Source organism: Suncus etruscus, chromosome 8 (genome assembly GCF_024139225.1).
Source record: "Suncus etruscus isolate mSunEtr1 chromosome 8, mSunEtr1.pri.cur, whole genome shotgun sequence".
NCBI lineage: Eukaryota > Metazoa > Chordata > Mammalia > Eulipotyphla > Soricidae > Suncus > Suncus etruscus.
This window is the reverse complement of record NC_064855.1, coordinates 73,959,909-73,980,573: the sequence shown is the minus strand read 5'-3', so window position 1 is coordinate 73,980,573 and position 20,665 is coordinate 73,959,909. Positions and strand designations below refer to the sequence as shown.

At 38.9% G+C, this 20,665-nt stretch overlaps 1 non-coding gene across 1 annotated transcript; it reads right to left on the bottom strand.

The window, feature by feature from the left end:
• Positions 1–423, bottom strand: LOC126016741 (small Cajal body-specific RNA 2). The gene has a single exon (XR_007498490.1). It is a non-coding gene; the product is annotated as a small Cajal body-specific RNA 2 (non-coding RNA).
• Positions 424–20,665: the final 20,242 nt, after the last annotated feature.

The window sequence follows — 20,665 nt, the reverse complement described above, 5'->3', positions numbered from 1 at the left end:
TCAGATCAGAATCGTCTTTGATAAACCAGTAACCCGGCAGGTGAAACTCTAAGTCCCGTTTATCTGATCAATTCATCACATTGGAGCACTGGACCCCTCAGAACCAACTCTAAGCTGGGACTGAACTACGCCGCTGACTCCAGGAAGGCCTCACTGCACAAGGCCCAAGCAATTGGGCTTCACAGCAGAAAGGTTTTTATCATTTATGATCAACCCTGGCTTATCTATGGATGGGTGTTCTACCTTATCAAATAACATTAAGGTGTAGTAGGGGAAGGTGCACTGGGGTGGGCGCACACTCTAGTGTTGCACACTCCCGTTCATGCTCTGCTCACACACTCATCACCACACACCAGGCTGCAATGCCCCTAATGCTTTTTTTTATTTTTAATAAAAATCAATACTTTTCTGATTCCTTAAAGCATCCTAAAATAGAAGTTCATTTTTATTATGTAAAATCATGAAAAGACATTATATAAAATCTTAATACTTATCTCTTTTCATTAAGCAACAAGTAAAAGTGTCCTCCATTTAATGAATTATTACATCAAATCATAGACCTATTGAATTATAATTTGAATAGTAACATGACTTTTAGGTGATATATAGGAACCAAAATGTGAGTATTGAGTATAAAGTATGAAGCTTATTTTATAGTAAATATGTGACTCTGCTACTTCATATATTTGCATTTTATCTTTGTAGAATCTAAATTTTAGTGCAGAAAAAGAGCTTTCTTTTACAATCTTTCAGCTTTATAAGATAACTGATTTTTGAAAACAGTGAACGTGAATCTAAAAACAAATTGTATCATTATAATAGTATTCTTGTGGCCAGAAATATTATGGAGGTAGGGCATTTGCCTTGTATGCAGAAGGATCATGGTTTGAATCCCGGCATACCAGAAGGTGCTCCAAGCCTGCCAGAAGAAATTTTTGAGTATAAACAGAGGAGTAACCCCTAAGGGCTGCTGGGTGTGACTCCTCACCAAAGAAAGTAATAAATAAATAAACTAAAAGTAGTATTACTTGGGCCAGAGTGGTGGCGAAGCAGTAGGGCATATGCCTGGTATGAAATAAACTAGGACAAATTGTGGATCAATTCCTGGCATCTCATATGGGGACATCCCCCAAGTCAGGAGCAATTTTTTTTTTTTGGCTTTTGGCAACACACGGTGACGCTCAGGGTTTATACCTGGGTTTGTGCTCAAAAATTGCTCTTGGCTTGAGGGACCATATTGGACACTGGGGGATTGAACCACTGTCCATGCTAGGCTAGCATGGGCAAGGCAGAAGTTTTACTGCTTGCACCACAATTCCAGACAGAAGCCAGGAGCAATTTCTGAGCCCATATTCAAGAGTAACCCCTGAGCATTACCAGATGTTGACAAAAAAAACAAAAACAAAAAGTTTTTAGAGGCTGGAGTGGTGGCCCATGCATTAGGGAGTTTGTCTTGCATGAGGGAACCTAGGACACACCATGGTTCAATCAACTGTAGTCCCATATGGTCTTCCAAACCAGGAGTGATTTCTGAGCACATAGCCAGGAGTAAATCCTGAGTGTCACTGGTTTGGCCGAAAACACACAAAAAAAAATTTTTTCCCCAGAGACCAGAGCATTGTTGCAAGTGATATTTATTATGGTTGCACATGAAAACCTATGATAGACCATGATTCGATCCACGGGCATTCTATAACATTCTCCAAGACAAGAGTAATTTCATAGTGTAATGCCATGATTTACAGCTGGGCATCACTAGGAATGGCCCAAAAAGTAAAAAGCAAAAAGTTTTTTTTTCCAGGTGAACTAGTGTTGGTGCAGGCAGTATTGTGTTTGCAATGCAAACCCTAATTTATGATAGACTGTGGTTCAATCCCCCTGGCATCCTATATTTTTTTTTCCAAGCTGGGAGCAATTTCTAAGCACATAGCAAGGAGTAACTCCTGAGCATCACCTGGTATAGTCCCCCAGCAAATTATTAAATAAAATAAAATAAAATTTAATCTGATAATATAAAAATCAGTGAAGAGGAACAGAATGATAGCTTTTTGCATGAGAGGAAATGCTTTACATGGTAAAAGCCAGGCTTAATTTCTTGGATGGAGCTCTGTGTTCTGATAAAGAATTACTCAGAATATTGCTAGGTTTGATTCAAATAAAACATGCATCAAGAAGAAAACTTAAATAGTCTTTAAATTATTAAGTTGAGAAGATGGAGATATAGCAGAGTGACAATGCATTTTCTTTGCACCCGGGTTAACCTGGTTGGACTGGGTTCATTTCCCAGTAGCCCATAAGTTAGTCCAAACCTGCCATGAGTAATTTCTTTATTTTTCAATTTCTTTTGTTTTTTGGGGGGGAGGGGCAAATGTGTTCACTTTCAGGAGTTACTACAGCTTATAGGTCCAGAAATTGCTCCTGGCTTGGCACACTGGGGAATCGAACTGCTAGGCTTGCATGAGCAAGACAGATGCCTTAACACTTGCACCACCTATCTGGCCACAAGCTAAGAGCAATTTCGGAGTGCATAGCCAAGAGTAACACTTGAGTGTTAGTAATTGGTGATAAAAATGCAAAAAAATTTTTTCTCAGCTGCTTTAGCATTTGTGCAATTGGTACTGCATTAGAGTTGCAAAAACAAAACTCTGACAGACCATAGTTTGATCCACTGGCATTCCATATTGTACTCCAAGCCAGGAGTGATTTCTGAGTGCATACGCACTCCTGAGCCAAACAGGGTGTAGTTCCCAGCAAAATATTAAAAAAATTAATTAAAATTTTGTCTTATAATATAAAAATTTGAGAAGAAACAAGATGATAGCTTTATGTGTTAGAGAATATGCTTCACATGATAAGATGCCACGTTTAATTTCTTGGTTTGAGCTCTGTGTTCTGATAAAAGATTACTCCAGAATATTGCTAGGTTTGACTCACATCAAACATTCATCAAGACAAAAAATTACATAGTCTTAAAAATATCAACTTGAGGGCATGGGGAGTTAGCACAGTGCAGCGCATTTTCCTTAGACACAGCAGAAACAAGATGGACCTGGGTTCATTTCCTGGCATCCCAGCATTCCATATGTTCCCCTGGGAGCAATTTTTTTTAATTTTCTCAGTTTTGGGACCACACCGGTGACATTCAGGCTTTACTCCTGTTTATGTGCTCAAACATCGCTCCGGCTTGGGGGATCATATGGGATGCCATAGCTTCGAAACATGATCCATCATAGGCCAGCACAAGAAGGCAGACTCCTTACAGTTTATACAAGAGCTCCAGCCACAAATCAGGAGCAATTTCTCATTACATAGGCAGGTGTAACCCTTCAGTGTTGCCGTACACTGTGGTAACAGAAAAGCAAAAAACAATTTTTTTCCAGTGGCTGGAGTGGTGGACCATGCAGTAGGGAGTTTGCCTTGTATGTGAGAACCTAGGAAGCACTATTGTTCAATCCACTGGAGTCCCATATGGTCCCCCAAACAGGAGCGATTTCTGAGTGCATAGCCAGGAATAAACCCTGAGTGTCAACAGTGTGGCCCTAGATGCACATAAAAATATGTTTTTCCAGGGCCCTGATCATTGGTGCAAGTGTTATTGCATACTGTTGCAGGTGAATAACTATGACAGGAGTAATTTCTAATTGTATAGCCATGATTTACCCCTGAACCCTCACTGGGAATGGCCCCAAAATAAAAATAAATAAATAAATAATTTATTTAAAATAAATTATAAATAAATTAAAAATAAATAAATAATAAGGCAAAAAAAAAAAAAGAGTGGTTTAGGTTTGGCGCCTGCGCAGAAGGCTTACTGCACTTTGGCGGATGTGAGGTGAGGTGCCAGTGCACTTCTCTTCAGCGAGAGCCCTTGGCTTCCTTCTATTGGCGCCAACTTCAGGTAAAGTCATGACCTGCGGGAAGGAGTTCGTGAATGTGTTAAGGAAAATCTACTACCCTTGGGCGGAAGCACTTAAGGAGGAAGATTTCGACTGGCTGTTGCCGTTTCTGCTGTGGTTCTGTAGCACCGTTGGGGAGCAGCAACTCCTAGGCAAGAACGAGCTTTGGGCCTTAGCGAGGATAAAAAAATAAATTTTTTCCAAGCGCAGGATTGTTGGTGAAAGCGGCATTGCATTTGCAATGCATGCGTTCGCTAACATATGACAGACTGTGACTAAATCCCCCGGTATCGTATATTGTTCTCCAAGCCAGGAGTGATTTCTGAGTGCATAGCAATGATTTACCCCTGAGTGTCACTGGGTATGGCCCAAAAAGCAAAAATAAATAAATAAATAAAAATAAAAAGCTTTTTAAATTTTAGGAGTATTGGTGCAAGTGGTATTTTGACAAACTTAGGATGGAACATGGTTCAATGTCCTGGCATCTGATAACGTTCTCCAAGCCAGGAGAGATTTCAGAGCACATATCCAGGAGTAACTCCTGAGTGTCAGTGAGTATAGCCCCCATCAAAATATTTAATAAAATAAAATTCAATCTAATAATATACATATTACTGTAGAGGAACAAGATGATAACTTCATGCATTAAAGAACATGATTCACATGCTAAAACCCCAGGTTTAATTTCTTGAATTGCATGAGCTCCGTGTTCTTATAAAGGCTTAATCCAGAATATTGCGAGGTTTGACTCAAATAAAACACCCATCAAGACAAAAAATTAAATAGTCTAAAAATATCAACTTGAATGGCGGGATATTTAGCTCAGTGGCAGGGCATTTTTCTTGCAGATGGCTGAACCAGGATGGATCTGTATTTTTTTTTTACCTATCATCCTATAGGTACTCCTGAGGTTCAAGGTGCAATTTCTATATACATATAAATACAAATATAAATATTTTCCAGCGTATAATATGACCCCCTAATTTTACAGTTAAAATATAGGTTTAGGCCTATATTTGCTGTATCAGACAGAACATTCCTGTGCTGCAACTGTATCTTCCACAGGGAGCCAATTACAACAAGCAGAGGTTCAAAGGTTATACTGTGATAGACGTCCTCTCTGATTCTGGCCAATCTGAACAGGCTTTTTACAGTTTAGATTCGGGTACAGAACACTGTTTAATTTGCATGCATAAAAAGCCTGCTTGGATGGCTGAGTTAGAGAGGTGGTCCGAGCAACCTTGCAGTGATTGGTGCAGGATCCAGTTGGAAAATTGTTTTGTGGCAATATTCAGACAATTTTCGTTTAGTGGCATATTGAAACATTTTTCGGGATATACTCAGCATATAAGATGACCCCCGATTATCGGTTGACTTTTTTTGTTTCAAAAGTCATCTTACATGCTGGAAAATATGGTGTGTGTGTGTGTGTGTGTGTGTGTGTGTGTGTGTGTGTGTGTGTGTGTGTGTGTGTGTATGTATTTGGGTTTTGTGCCACATCCAGTGATGTTCAGAGTTTTTCCTTGATATGTGTTCAGAAATTGCTCATGATTTGAGGCTGGAGTGGTGTGCTAGAGGTATAGTGTCTGCATTGCAAGCTCTAACCTTGGAAGGAACAGGTTGATTCTTGGCATCCCATATGGTCTCCCCGATCCAAGAGCAATATAGAGCACATAGCCAGGAGTAACTTCTGAGTGTCAAATGGATGAGGCCCACCAAAAACCAAATGAACAAAACAAAAACAAACAAAGAAAGAATTTGCTCACGGCTTGGAAAACCATATGGGAGGCCAGGGGATAGAACCAAATTCTGTCCAATATTTACACATTTGATGAAAACAGCCTATTACATACAGCATTGCTCTGACCCCATCATGAGGCCTCATTGCTTTGAAATGGTGGTCAATGTGGACAAGCCAAGGCATGACAGGTACCTCCTTACCCTCTTGTATTTAAATAAACATAAATATGACCAAAAATGCCAATTTCTCGGGGCCCATGGAACTTCTGTGAGGTGATTAGGAGAATACCTCAAGATTAATGCAAACAGTATCTAAATTTTCCATTTATATTTATATTATTAACATATATTCCTGTATTGTTTACATTTTATCATAAATCAATAATTTTTCAGATTTCTTTAAGCATTCTTATATAGATGCTAATTTTTATTATGCAAAATTATCAATAGGCATCCTATGAAAGTTAATATTTACCTCTTTTCATTTGGCAGGAAGTAAAAGTGTCCTCTAATAAATTGTTACATCGATTATAGACCTACTAAAAATAATTTGAATTGTAACAAGATTTTTGGTTTATGGGCCACACACGATGATGCTCAGAAGTTACACTTGGCTATGTGCTCAAATATTTCTTCTGGCTTGGGGTACCTTATTGGACACCAGGGAATTGAAGCACTCTCTGTCCAAGGCTAGCATGTGCAAGGCAGATGATGCCTTACTGCTTCTGCCACAGCTCTCGCCCAAAGCCAGGAGCTATTTCTGTGCCCATAGCAAGCAGTCAGACCTGAGGGTTACAAATTGTGGACAAAATAACCAAAAAAAAAGTTTTCAGTGGCTGGAGTGCTAGGGCATGCGCTGTGCTGAGATCTATTGGAGTCATATATGATTCCCCAAACCAGGAGCGATCTCTGAGTTCATAGATTAGTGTGACCCCTGAGCGTCACTGCTGAGGCGCAAAACATACACACACATACACACACACACACACAATGTCTTCCATGATCTAGAGCATTGGTGATAGTGGTATTGCAGTAGAGTTGCACACGAATACATATGATACCCCGTGGTTTGATCCACAGACATTCCATATCATTCTCCAAGCAAGAAGCAATTTTTAGCTCAGTGCCAGAGTAACTCCTGAGATAGACTAGGTGTAGTCCGTAGTAAAATATAAAGTAAAGTAAAATAAAATGCACTCTGTTATAAGAGAAGAGGAAAGGATGATAGCTTTATGTATTAGAGAACATGCTTCACATGGTAAAACTCCAGGTTTAATTTCTTAAATGGAGCTCTGTTCTGATAAAGGATTACTACAGAGTATTATTAGGTTTGACTCACATCAAACTCCATCAAGATGAAAAATTAAGTACTCTTCAAAATAACAAATTGTGGTGCCAGAGAGTTAGCACAGCATCTGGGCATTTTCCTTGCACAAGACTGAACCAGGATGGATCTGGGTTTTTACCCAGCATCCTATATTTTATCCCATTCTTTCCAGAGCAATTTTATTTGCTTTTTTTAATTTTTCTTGGTTTTAAGACACAACTGATGACATTCAGGAGTTATTCTAGTTCTTCACTTAGAAATTGCTCTTAACTTAGGGAACCACATGGGACGCCAGAGGGACTGAACTATGGTCTGTACCTAGTTTAGCTCGTTCAAGCAAAAGGTCTAACACTTGTAACATCACTCTGTCCCAATATTGAGGCCTCATTGTATTGAAAGGGTGCTCAATGCAGACAAGCTAAGGCATGGCAAGTACTTCCTTATCTTCTTGTATTGAAATGTAGATAAACATGATCAACAATTGTCAGTGGTGTCCATGGAACTTCTGACTAGTGATTGAGAGATTCCCTCAAGATTAATGGAAGCAGTATCTAAATCCTCGATGGCGAACCTATGACATGCATGCCACTGATGGCACATGAAGGCCTTGCAGCTAGCACAAGGAAAGGATCAGCAACTAAGATATGTGGATTGACCAAAGACAAGTATGTAGGTGTCTGCTTTTCAGCTCAGCTGGCAACAGGGACAGACTGGCCATTGGGCAGTTTTGGCACTAGGCTTGAAATGTTAGCCATCACTGATCTAAATCGTCCATTAATTTTTCTTTTATCAACAAATATTTTATGTATTCTTCATATTTAATATGAATCAACAATTTTTTAGATTCCTTAAAGCATTCTAAAATGGAAGGTAATTTTTGTTACATAAAATCATAAACACACATCATATAAAATCTTAATACTTATCTCTCTTTATGAGCAAGAAGTAAGTTTCTTCTATCTAATAAATTATGACATCAAATCATAGACCTATTGAATTATAATTTGAATTGTAACATAATTTTAGGTGATATATAGAAACCAAACCATGAGATGTATTAATTGAATATAAAGTTTGTTCCTTATTTGGTAGTAAGTACGTGACTTTGTTCCTTCATATATTTGGACTCTGTTTATAGAATCGAAATTTAGAGTAGAACAAGAACTTAAGTTTTAGACTCTTAATTGTATATGAAAACAGTTCTTGTATACATGAACATGAATCTGAAATAAAATTGTTCTAATAAACAGTATTCTGGGCCCGGAGAGATAGCACAGTGGCGTTTGCCTTGCAAGCAGCCGATCCAGGACCAAAGGTGGTTGGTTCGAATCCCGGTGTCCCATATGGTCCCCCATGCCTGCCAGGAGCTGTTTCTGAGCAGACAGCCAGGAGTAACCCCTGAGCAACACCGGGTGTGGCCCAAAAACCAAAACCAAAACCAAAACCAAAACCAAAACAAAACAAAACAAAACAAAAAAACAGTATTCTTTGGGTCGGAGCAGTGGTGAAGCTGTAGGGTAGTTGCCTGGCACACAGTAACCTAGGACAGAACTTGTTTCAATTTCTGGCATTCTATATGGTCCCCAAAGCCAGGAGAAATTTCTTTCCTTTTTATTTATTTATTTATTGTTTTGGTTTATGGGCCATACACAGTGATGCTCAGAATTAAATCCTGGCTATACACTTAAAAATTGTTCCTCACTTGGGGGACCATAGTGGACACTGTCCATCCTAGGCAAGCACAGGCAAGGCAGATGCCTTACTGCTTGTGCCAGAGACCTGGCAAGAAGCCAGTAGTAACTGTTGAACCTTACCAGATGTGGACAAAAAAGTAAAAAAAGAAAAAAATTTTCAGTGGCTGGAGTAGTGGAGCGTGCAGAAGGGAGTTTGCCTTGCATGTGCATACTTAGAATGCACTGTGCTTCAATCCACTGGAGTGGTCCCCCAAACTAGGAGTGATTTCTAAGTGCATAGCTAAGAGTAACTTCTGAGTGTCACTAGGTGTGGCCAAAAATGCAAAAAAATATTTTTTTTCATGGGCTGGAGCATTGGTGCATATGGTATTGCATATAGTTACACACGAATAGCTATGACAGACCACTGTTCGATGCTTGGGCATTTCATAACATTCTTCAAGCCAGGAGCAATTTCGAACCACATAGGCATGATTTACCCTGGAGTGTCACTGGGTATGGCCCAAGAAGCAAAAGAAATAGAAAAAAAAAAAAAAGAAAAAAATTTTCCAGTTTTAGGACTGTTGGTGCAAGTTGTATTATGACTAACAACAGAACATGGTTCAATCTCCTGGCATCCTATAACATACTCCAAGCCAGGAGAGATTTCAGAGAGGACATAGCCAGGAGAAACTCCTGAGCATCTGAGAGTGTACCCCCCACAGCAAAATATTAAATAAAATAAAATAAAATAAAATGAAATCTGATAATATATTTAAGAGAAGAGGCATAGCATGATAGCCTTATGCATTAAAGTACATACTACGCATGGTAAAACCCCAGGTTTAATTTCTTGAATTGCATGAGTTGTGTTCAGATAAAGGCTTACTCCAGAATATTGCTAGGTTTGACTCAAATAAAACACCCATCAAGACAAAACATTAATTAGTCCTAAAAATATCAAATTGAGTGGCTGGATAGTTAGCTCAGTGGCAGGACATTTTCCTTGTAGATGGCCAAACTAGAATGGATCTGGTTTTTTAACTGGCATTCCAGATGTACCCCTGAGCTGCAAGGTGCAATTTCTTTTTATTTTCCTTGTTTTCTTTCTCTTATTCTTTTTTTTTTTTGTTGTTTTGTTTTGTTTTTGTGTCACACACAGTGATATTCATGTGCTTTTCTTGTCTATGCACTCTAAATTGTTCCCAAGTTTGGGGCTGGAGTAGTGGTGCTAGAGGTAAGGTGTCTCCCTTGCAAGTGCTAGCCTATGATAGACCAGCTTGGATTCTCCTGCATCCTATAGGATTTCCCAAGCCAGGAGTGATTTCTGAGCCCATAGCCAGGAGTAACCACTGAGCGTCAAATGGGTGTTGCCAGGAAAATATAAGAAGGAATTTGCTCATAGCTTAAGAACCATATGGGATGTCAGGGGATGGAACAGCATTCTGTCCAAGGTTTGCACGTGCAAGGAAAATAGCCTACCACCTGCGGCACTGCTCCAGCCACATCATGAAGCCTCATTGCATTGTAATGGTGGTCAGTGTGGACAAGCTAAGGCATGACAGTCAGGTACCTACTTACACTCTTGTATTTAAATATACATAAACGTGACTGTGAAATGTCACTTTCTAGGGGCCAAGGGAACTTCTGAGTAGTGATTGGGAGAATACCTCAAGATTAAAGCAAACAGTATCTAAATTTTTTATTAATATTTATTTTAATAACATATTTTGTATTTTGTATATTTTATCATAATCAACAACTTATAAAATATTAATTAAATATGAAATCTGAAGCTAATTTTATAGTAAATATGTTACTTTCGTCCATCATATATTTGTACCCTATCAATGTAGACTCCTATTTTACAGTAGAACAGTCTTATGTTTTAGACTATTTTAGTTATATATGAAATTGGTTGTAGAATGCAGTGAATGTGAATCTAAGAACAAATTTTGGAGAGGTAGTACAGTAGTGTTGTGTATGTAAATATTTTGGGGGATTACTATGTTGCTCACCCTAAACTGATTAGGTGATTGTGCCCTACCCTAGGGTGTGACCTGGCATTCTGCCCCCACCCTAGGGTAGGACCTGATTCTGCTTCCACCATTGGTTGGTATCTGATCTCACCATTGGGTGGTACCTGACTCTGGAGTATAAAAACAAGGGTCTGTGGAAGTCTGGGGCTTTTGGCTGGCTGGAACTGAATCTGAGTCTTTGGACTTCAGTTTTGTCCATCCGAATAAAGCAAATATTTCCACGAGCCTGATTGTCTGCGAGCTGTTTACCCGCCGTTTCACCTCAGAACCGTGGGCTAGATAGGGTGGCAGACGCGTGCTCCGAGCTGGAAGAAAAGGGCCTCATTCTCCATCCCACCATCAGTCAACCACTTCAGGGGCTGACCTGCTACATAATGGCGCTCGAACAGCCTGAACCTGGACCCTCAATAACTGTAAGTGAAATACTTCATTGGAAATTTCCTATGCTGACCATCAAATGGTTTCTGTGGTTAGTCATGTGGATTTTACCACCCTTAGTCTTACGCATTGGTGCTCTAGTATACAAGTGGATCATTCCATTTTGTTTAAAACTAATTAGTTTTGATCTAAGGACAATCACTGCAGTTGGATGGTTGTGGTCTATATTTCAAATGAAAACTGCAGTTTCTCTAGCCATCATAGTTTGTGGAATTTCTGTGTTGACTAACGTTATTGTTATGAGCATAGTTATTTGCTGGTATTTAGGAAATAGAAAGTGTAGAAATGGTGAGGCTAAAACCAGTATAGATAATAAGGAAATCTATCTGACGAAAACTCAGACCAAGATGCGGGCTGACGAATCCAGCCCCACCATCAACAATATAGAAATTTTTGCTGAAAGAAAAACAACTCAGAATGTTAAGCCTGATTCTAGTGAATTGCTTGACAGTAGTGACTCAGATAATGATCAACCTCCAGTGCTAACTCCACGAGGGAGGCCTTCTTCTAGTCACAAAATTGAATCGCAGAGCAGAGCAGATTCAAACGATGAACCACATGCTCGGTCTCAGAGCTCTAGTTCAGAGTAATTTTTGCTAATCAGGCCTTATCCCCTATAGACGGGGTAAATGTTTCTAACTATGTACCCTATCAGATGGAAGAATTAGATCGGTTTAAAAGAGCATGTAAAGAACATGGGCCAAAATCGCCATACAGTGTGGAGTTTTAAGACTTTGGAGTCATAACTCATCTTGGACTTTGTATGATTTTAAAAGAATCGCTGAAATATGCTTTTCGTCTAAACAGTGAACTGAATAGGAAATGTACTATTCAGAAGGCGTAAAAGTTAATTATATAGCCCAGATGGTATGAAAAAGCAAGTGGCAGGTGTTACTCTATCGTATGAATTATTGATGGCAGAAAATCAATTTGCAAATATTCAGACACAAGCAGCTTTACCTAAGGAAATCTTTAAATTTAATTAGGGAGATTGCATTGTCATCAGGGAAAAAATTGATGCTAACAGCATTGTAGAGGAAACTTTTAATAATTACCCAAGGCCCTTATGAGTCATTTGCAGAGTTTGTAGGTAAGATTAAAGATGCTCTGAAGTTACACGTGGAAGATGAGGAGATGAGAAACTTCCTAGTAAAATCTTTTGGCCTATCATAATGCAATTCAGCCTGGTAGATTAGTATTGGAATACATTAAATGTAAAGTCAGATGTGAATGATTACCTTTATGCTGCCGGAATGTCTATGGTGGAACCCCAACCCCCACCCCACTCAGACTCAGGTACAAACCTTCCCAGTTACACCAAGGGAAACAATGCCTTACTCCCCTAGGGGACAGAACACTTTCCGGAAACCAGGTCTTTGCCCAAAATGCAAAAGGGGCCGCCACTTGGGGCGAAAGATAGCAGATCCGAACCTCATTAATAATAACCTAAGTAGAGGTTTCAACACAGTCCCCAGGGAGGCAAATTGCCTGCTACCATTGTGGAAAACAGGGGACATTATCTAAAAGAAATTGTCGTCTCCTTATAAATTCAGCTCCTCAAGAACACACATACAAGATGCAGGGAAACGCCCACAGGGCCTCCCCCCAGGCCCTTCCAAATCAGGGGGCAAAGTTCACAGACAATAATCCTACCAAGCCCAGCCCAAGAAAATTCATCACGATAAGGGAATTAATCCACTCTACTTCAGGGAGTGCCGGATTAGACATATTATGCCCAGAGGACGTTACAATTTACCCAGAAGCATGCCCCTTACATGTTAGAAAACTGGCATTGTAGGCCCGCCACCCCAGGATACTATGGGTTTGATTCTTGGCAGAAGTTCCCTCTACATAAAGGGTATATCATTAATCACTGGTGTCATTGACTCAGATTCTATGGGAGAAATCATTGTAGTTATTACTGTACCAGTTACATGGACCTTTAAAAAAGGAGAAACGATTGCCCAGATAGTAATAGTGCCTTATGTCAAATTTGGGACTTCAGATAAGACTAGAATTGGAGGTTTTGGAAGCACAGATCCGGGTGCTGCTCAAAACCCAATCGTGGCTCTGGTTACTAAATGTAAAGATGAACACCCAATGATCAACCTTCACTTGGAAGGCAAACCCTTTGGATGGAATGATAGATACGGGTGCTCAGGTTACCCGTATTTCTGATAAAGAATGGCCAGAAAATTGGCCTCATCATGGAAATCCCGTATTCCCTAGAAGAAATAGGAGGCCTGAGTTCCTGTCTGTTGAGTACGAGGACTATGCTATTTTACGGCCCAGAAAATCAAAAAGCAATAATCAGACCTCACGTGCGCCCATTTTCACCATCCCTGTGGGGCCGTGACCTACACAAACAGTGAAAGCAGAATTCCACATCCCATATAGCTCCAGAAGAGCTCCGAACCTTCTTTTGATTTAAAAACCAAAAATTTTTAGTGGGGGCCACTACCGTAAAAACACCAGTACCAATAAAAATAAAATGGAAATCTGATGAACCAATTTGGACAGGTCAGTGGCCCCTTAAAAATAATAAATTAAAGGTGCTGACAGGAATAGTGGAGGAACAGCTAAGTTTCTAGGGACATATTGAACCACCTTTTTCTCAATGGAATTCACCTATATTCACTATAAAAAAAGAAAATCTGGTTAAATGGAGGAATTTTGATGGATCTTAGAGCTATAAATTTATCCATGATACCTATGGGCAAATTGCATACTGGTTACCATCACCTGTAGTTATTCCAAAGGAAATGGCCACTAATTATAATTGATCTGGAAAGACTGCTTCTACCATATTCCTATCCACCCAGATGATAAAAAACGTTTTGCATTCTCAGTTCCTTCTCTCTATAATAACCCATCCCTGCAGACGTTTCCAATGGACCTGTTCTCCCCCAAGGCATGCTGAATTCCCCAACCAATGTGGTCAGTTTTTTGTAGATAAGGTTTGAGCCTGCTCATGAAAAATTTCCTCAAGCCATGATATTTCATTATACAGATGATATCTTGCTCACAATGAACAATGAAACAGATTTACAGGAATTATACTCTTATGTTACTGGGACTGTTTACAAACATCAGGACTGAAAATAGCTTTAGAAAAAAATACAGATAATGCCACTGTATCAAATATTTGGGTTTTATTTTGGACCGAACACTTACGTCACAAAAAATTTTCTATCAAAAAAGAAAACCCTCAGAAAGCTTAATGATTTTCAGAGACTTTTAGGTGACGTAAATTGGCTTCGCCCTGCACTAGGAATCCCAAGTGCAGATTTATCTAATCTGTTTAAAACGTTGGAGGGTGACCCTGCTTTAGATAACCCGAGAAATTTAACAACAGCTGCAAAAATTGAATTGGACATCTTCTTGAGCAGATTACAAAAATCGTTTCTCTCAAGATTCATCCCAGGAGAAAAAGGTATTACTGTTAATCTTCCCTACTATAGAAACCCCACAGGGGGCCTTGATGCAACAGTCAGGACCTTTGAAATGGGTGTATTACATAACAAACAACCTCGCTCAGATTTTCCCTACTTGCAACTGATTTCAGAGATTACTATCAAGGCAAGGACTCAGATCTATATCTTTACTAGGTTTTGACCCAGATATAATAGTTTTGCCAGTACCAAAAAGGAAATTGAGTTCAATATTGCCAATTAATGATTCTCTACAAAGGGCCCTCTCAGAATTTCACAGGAGAAATATCCTCCCATTATCCAGCAAGAAAAATTTGGGACTCTTTTAAAGAAAACTCAGTTTGTTATTTCTTCAATGTTCGGGATTCCCCTATTCCCAATGGCCAAGGTTTTTTACATGATGGATCCCAAAATGGAAAAGGAGGAATAACTGGAGACAACATTAATATGACCATAGATACCCAAATATAAATCTGCACAGAAAGGTTGAATTAGCAACGTTTAATTTACCTATTAGAAAATGTATCTGAAGCCATGAATATAGTTTCTGATTCTTTGTATGTGGTAAATTTATGGTCATGTGATAGGCCACTGCATCCCTTAATGCTAATAACCCGATCATACCGGACTTACTTAAACAAAAACAGCAGCTTCTTCAAAAAAGAACTGAGCCCATCTTCATCACGGCATATTAGAGCCCACTCAGGTCTTCCAGAACCTATGGCTCAAGGAAAATAAAACTGCTGACTTGCTAGCAATGCCTATATTTAAATCACCTGTAGAGGGAACATTCATCCCTACTACACAAAGCTCGCCGTTTACATGTGAATTACCAAATTCCATGGAGGCAAGCTAGAGAAATTGTAGAAAACTGCAACGTATGTGCACCGTTAACAAAAAAGACTAACATAGCAGGAGCAAACCCAAGAGGCTTACAGTCTAACAAACTTTGGCAAATGGATATAACTCAAACAGATTTATTTCCAGGAAACCTTATCTTCATGTTGTGGTGGACACTTATTCTCGGTTTATGTGGGCAATTCCATGTCTTCTCAAAAATCTAAGGCTGCTTGTAGTTTCCTTTTTACAATGTTTCTCTGTGATGGGTATTCCATATTCTATAAAAACTGATAATGGGTCAGCCTATGTTAGGCAAAACTTTTGATTTTTTTGTAAGGAATGGCAGATAAGACATCTCAGCAGGAATTCCTTACAATTGTAGGGGACAGGCATTGTAGAAAGGACTCACAGAACCTTAAAAACTCAATTGCAAAAAAATAGAAAAAGAGGTTTACCACCAACGGGATTTGCTATCTTTGACTCATATCACACTAAATTACTTTAACTTACCCCAGGGGAAAGTTACACTGCAGTGGAAGACATTTTAAAGAAGATATTCAGAGACAAGAAACAACCCATAAACCTATTTGGATCAAGGAGGATGAAAAATGGATAGCTGGCTATCTTCTCCTAAGAGGAAGGGGTTATGCCTATGTTTCTATAAATGATGACCCTCCCAAGAAATTTGGGGTTCCATTACGTCTTGTTAGAAAATAGGGCTAGCACAAATGATCAGGTTTCAGACTACAAACTCCCCTTCGAGAAAAAAACAGATACTTCAGACACTAACAGCAGTAATATTACTGAGGTCTCTGGGGCAGGGAACGATTTAGCTGTCACACCACCATACAAATGAGTGAGACTGATGGTAGTGATAAACCCTTACACTCCGAGGATGCAAAAGGAAAGACCAGGAACCTGTCTTAACTGGGCTCCAAAATATAGGAAACTCTTGCTACATGAACTCAATATTGGCAATGCTTGTATAATATTTCAGACTTAACTCAGTATTTTTATAAAGATCATTATAAAAAGGATATTAACAAGGAAAAATCCGATGGGGCATGAAGGTAAATTAGCCGAAGAATTTGGTCCGCTCATCAAAACCATGGGAAATGGGGATTTCATAGTTATATTAACCCTGAAAGCTTCCAAAGTAACAATAGGTTTACTTAATGACCAGTTTGCTGACACAATCAGCAGGATCCTCACGAACTACTGATGTTCCTAATAGAGGGATTACATCAGGACTTGCTTACTGTAAATCTAATGACAGACAAACTACACATCTCATGGGAAATGAAAATTATGAACAATTTAGTCCAGAACACAAAAGGCTCATAAATCTATTATTTATGATCTCTTTCAAGGACAATTCAAATCTATACTCCAGTGTCTCACTTGCCACCAAAAAGGTCTGAGTTTATGAGACATTTGTTCATTTGTCTTTGGCTGTTACATCTACAGATAAATTGTACATTACAGGAATGCCTCTCTGAATTTTTTAAGAAGAAGAATTAAGAAATGACAACAAAGTTCTGTGCAAACAGTTTGCAAAAAATAAAAGGGATTTTTCAAAGAAAACGTATTATGGAAACTGCCACCAGTACTTATAATACACTTGAAATGTTTTGCTTTTGATGGCAAACAAATAAAAAAATTGCATACTTATGTAGATTTTCCTTTAGAAGACCTCAATTTAGAGGAATTCACTTTCAGAGAATAAAAGCAAGGATTAAGAAATACAACTTATCATCAGTGTCAAACATTATGGTAAAGTTCACTATGGACACTGTACTTCATACTGTAAAATTGCTGCAAAACAACACTGGATCAATTTTGATGACAAGAAAGATCAAAAAAGTCCCTAATACATTGGTGAAATCCACAGCAGCATACATCCTGTTTTATACTTCTTAAAGATCTACAATGAACACCAGATAATCATTTCACTTCCTTATCAGTTGCTATAATGCTCTAGGATTCTTTCCCACAGGCATGATCAATGAATATAGATTGAAAATCATGAATCCCGATGTGTTTCCTTGTAGGTTGGATTTATGTCTTAATTTCATTATTGCTCTATGTCTGGTTAATCATGAAATTATTACAAATTAATTAGTCAAGGTTCACCTAAAGAGAAATTCTCATCATATTAATGTTGTTTTTCTTTCTAGTATAACTCATTTAACGACTTTCACTCTTTTTATTTTAACATCATTGCTTTATTTTCCTCAATTTAGGTTTTAAGGACTCTGACATAATGATAATTTTAGGTGGACTTTCTTCACAGTGCTTCTTGCCTATATTGATTATCATAAGTTACTGTTATACAATAACTTTGTATATATACTGATATACACGTATAGTAGAGGTGTCCATGTTTGTATTACGCATGAAATTCTCTTTCAGATCTGCTAAGCAAAACCATAAAAATTTTTTTTTTTTTTGTGAATTTGAAATGATTTATCTAAACAATTGCCGGCTATTACATTTTAAGGAGCTTTTAGTTGATTCAGCTGAATTCTCTTTTCTTTTGCTCTATTTTGGATCCTTTCCAACAAATATTTTTAGTATGAGTGAGTGTTATGGCCATATTTTTTGTGAAGTCTGTGTGTGTATGTCTTGTTTAGTGTCTGTCTGTTCTGCATATTTTGTATATAGTTTCCTTTTTCCTAACTTTATCTTCCCCAAATTAGTCTTCCTTATCGTTCCTTCTCTCTTTCTAGTCCTTAACATTTTAATTTTCAGGATTTCACATGTGCAACCCATCTCCTTCACCCACAACTACAAGCTTCCTGATCTCGGCTGGAAGAAGAAATCCATGACTGTTGGAGTTTTACACCATATATGCTGCAAACTTGTTGGAAATAAAGCCACATGGAATTTGTGTCACAATGTAACCCCAGAGAAAAGATCCATGGACAAGACCCACAGTCTCTGGATCCCAGTTAAACTGTGCTATCTGAATTTCTGGTTTTCCATCCACATACACAATGCTATTGTTGACCGTTTCTACAATGGCTACCCCAAGATTGCACCGATCCCAAAGGAAATACAGAAGCCCAACCAACTTATGATGTAATGATGTAACGCTTGGGGATGCCCCAACACATGGATGACTGTACTGGCCTTTCTTCTTCATTCAGCTTGATGTTATCTCCTGTACAAGGCTTCAACCTGCTTTTCCAGACCCATCAAGTGTCTTCTGCCGGTCTTTTTGGAGTTCCAGACCCCTCATATTTACAGATTGGTATTGAACTCTGTAGAAATTTCATCTGTTGTTTTTCCTATAACTGTAATCCTTTGAAGTTATATTTGGTACTACACTTCTTTTGACTATCGTAATTAATGTTTTTCTATTTTAGTTTTTAATATTAGGAATCGATGTTGTATTACATTAAGGTTTTGCTTTCTTGACTTAGGTTGGTGAGTTAGATATTATTGTCTATAATTTCCTAAATGATATTTTTGTCTGTTCTCAGGGTTTTTTGCGGTGGGGCACATCATAGGCAAAATACTAGGTTATAAGAAGGTTCCATCCATTTTGGATGGGCCCTCAAGTTGTTTATTTACACAGGGAGGGTCTCTGCCTTAAACATTTTGTTTTGGTTTGTGACTTAAGCTCCCATCTATAAATAGTCGACATCAATTTCAGACATCTTATGGGACTTCAGACAGGATTAAGAACTTGGACTAAGTTCAGATACCTATTGATCATCATTGCAGTGGCTCCCCACTGTGCAGAGGGTGTATGTGCCTCTTCTTTCCGAAAATAAAGGCCTAGTTCAATGCCCTCAAAAGATGGGCCTTTCTGGTCTACCTGAACTAGAAGGAAAAATCGGAGCTGGAGGAGATAGCATGGAAGGTGAGGCGTTGTGGCCTTTCATGCAGAAGGTCAATTTCGGTACAAATTGCCGGTATTCTGCCTAGGAGCGAGTCTTTCTAGAAACGGGGAGTCAGGAGTAACTCCTGAGCACTGCCAGGTGTGACCCAAAAACGACCACCACCACCACCAACAACAACAACAACAACAAATAAAGAAAAGGTGCTTCTTATTGCCTGCTACACAACCTTTCTGGTGTCTCTTCCAAAGATCTATGTACATCTTAGATTTATCTTCTCAGGAGCTTGTAGTTGATTCCTTGATACATGTTTCTGGTTTTAAACACCCTGTGCTTAGGTTAGAAGTTTTTCTTTACATTTTCCTGTGATGTGCTTATGCAAACAGCCGCTCTTTTATTATTGACTAATTTTTCTTTTAATAATTGTAGACAATATTGTTTGTTTACTAAAAACATACGGGGGAATTGTTGTGTATGTAAATATTTTGGGGGATTACTATGTTGCTCACCCTAAACTGATTAGGTGATTGTGCCCTACCCTAGGGTGTGACCTGGCATTCTGCCCCCACCCTAGGGTAGGACCTGATTCTGCTTCCACCATTGGTTGGTATCTGATCCCACCATTGGGTGGTACCTGACTCTGGAGTATAAAAACAAGGGTCTGTGGAAGTCTGGGGCTTTTGGCTGGCTGGAACTGAATCTGAGTCTTTGGACTTCAGTTTTGTCCATCCGAATAAAGCAAATATTTCCACGAGCCTGATTGTCTGCGAGCTGTTTACCTGCCGTTTCACCTCAGAACCGTGGGCTAGATAGGGTGGCAGAGGCATGCTCCGAGCTGGAAGAAAAGGGCCTCATTCTCCATCCCACCATCAGTCAACCACTTCAGGGGCTGACCTGCTACACAGTAGCAGGGCATTTTCTTTGCAAAGGGCAGAACCTGGAAGGATTCCAGTTCATGTATGGCTTCCCATATGTTCTCATGAGCTGCCATGAGCTATTTCTTTTTTTTTTTTAATTATTATTGGTCTTTGAACTACAACCATTAGCATTCAAGTGTTATTCCTAGGTTTGTGCTTAAAAATTGCTCATCACTTGGGGAAACATATAGGATGTCAGAGGAGTGAACCATGGTACTTCCTTGCTTAGTGCTATTAAGCAGACTGCCTATCGCTTGTGCCACTGCTCTGGCCCCATCATGAGGCCTCAATGCATTTCAACATTATCAATGTGGACAAGGTAAAGCATGACAGGTGCCTCTGTAGTTTCTTGTATTGAAATGTATGAAATGTAGATAAACTTGACTGAGATTGTCATTGAAGCCCAAGATCCTTCTTAATAGTGTTTGGGAGACTCCCTCAAGATTAATGCAATCAATACCTAAATACTCCATTAATTTATATTTTATTATCATAATGTTACATATTTTTATTCCAGGC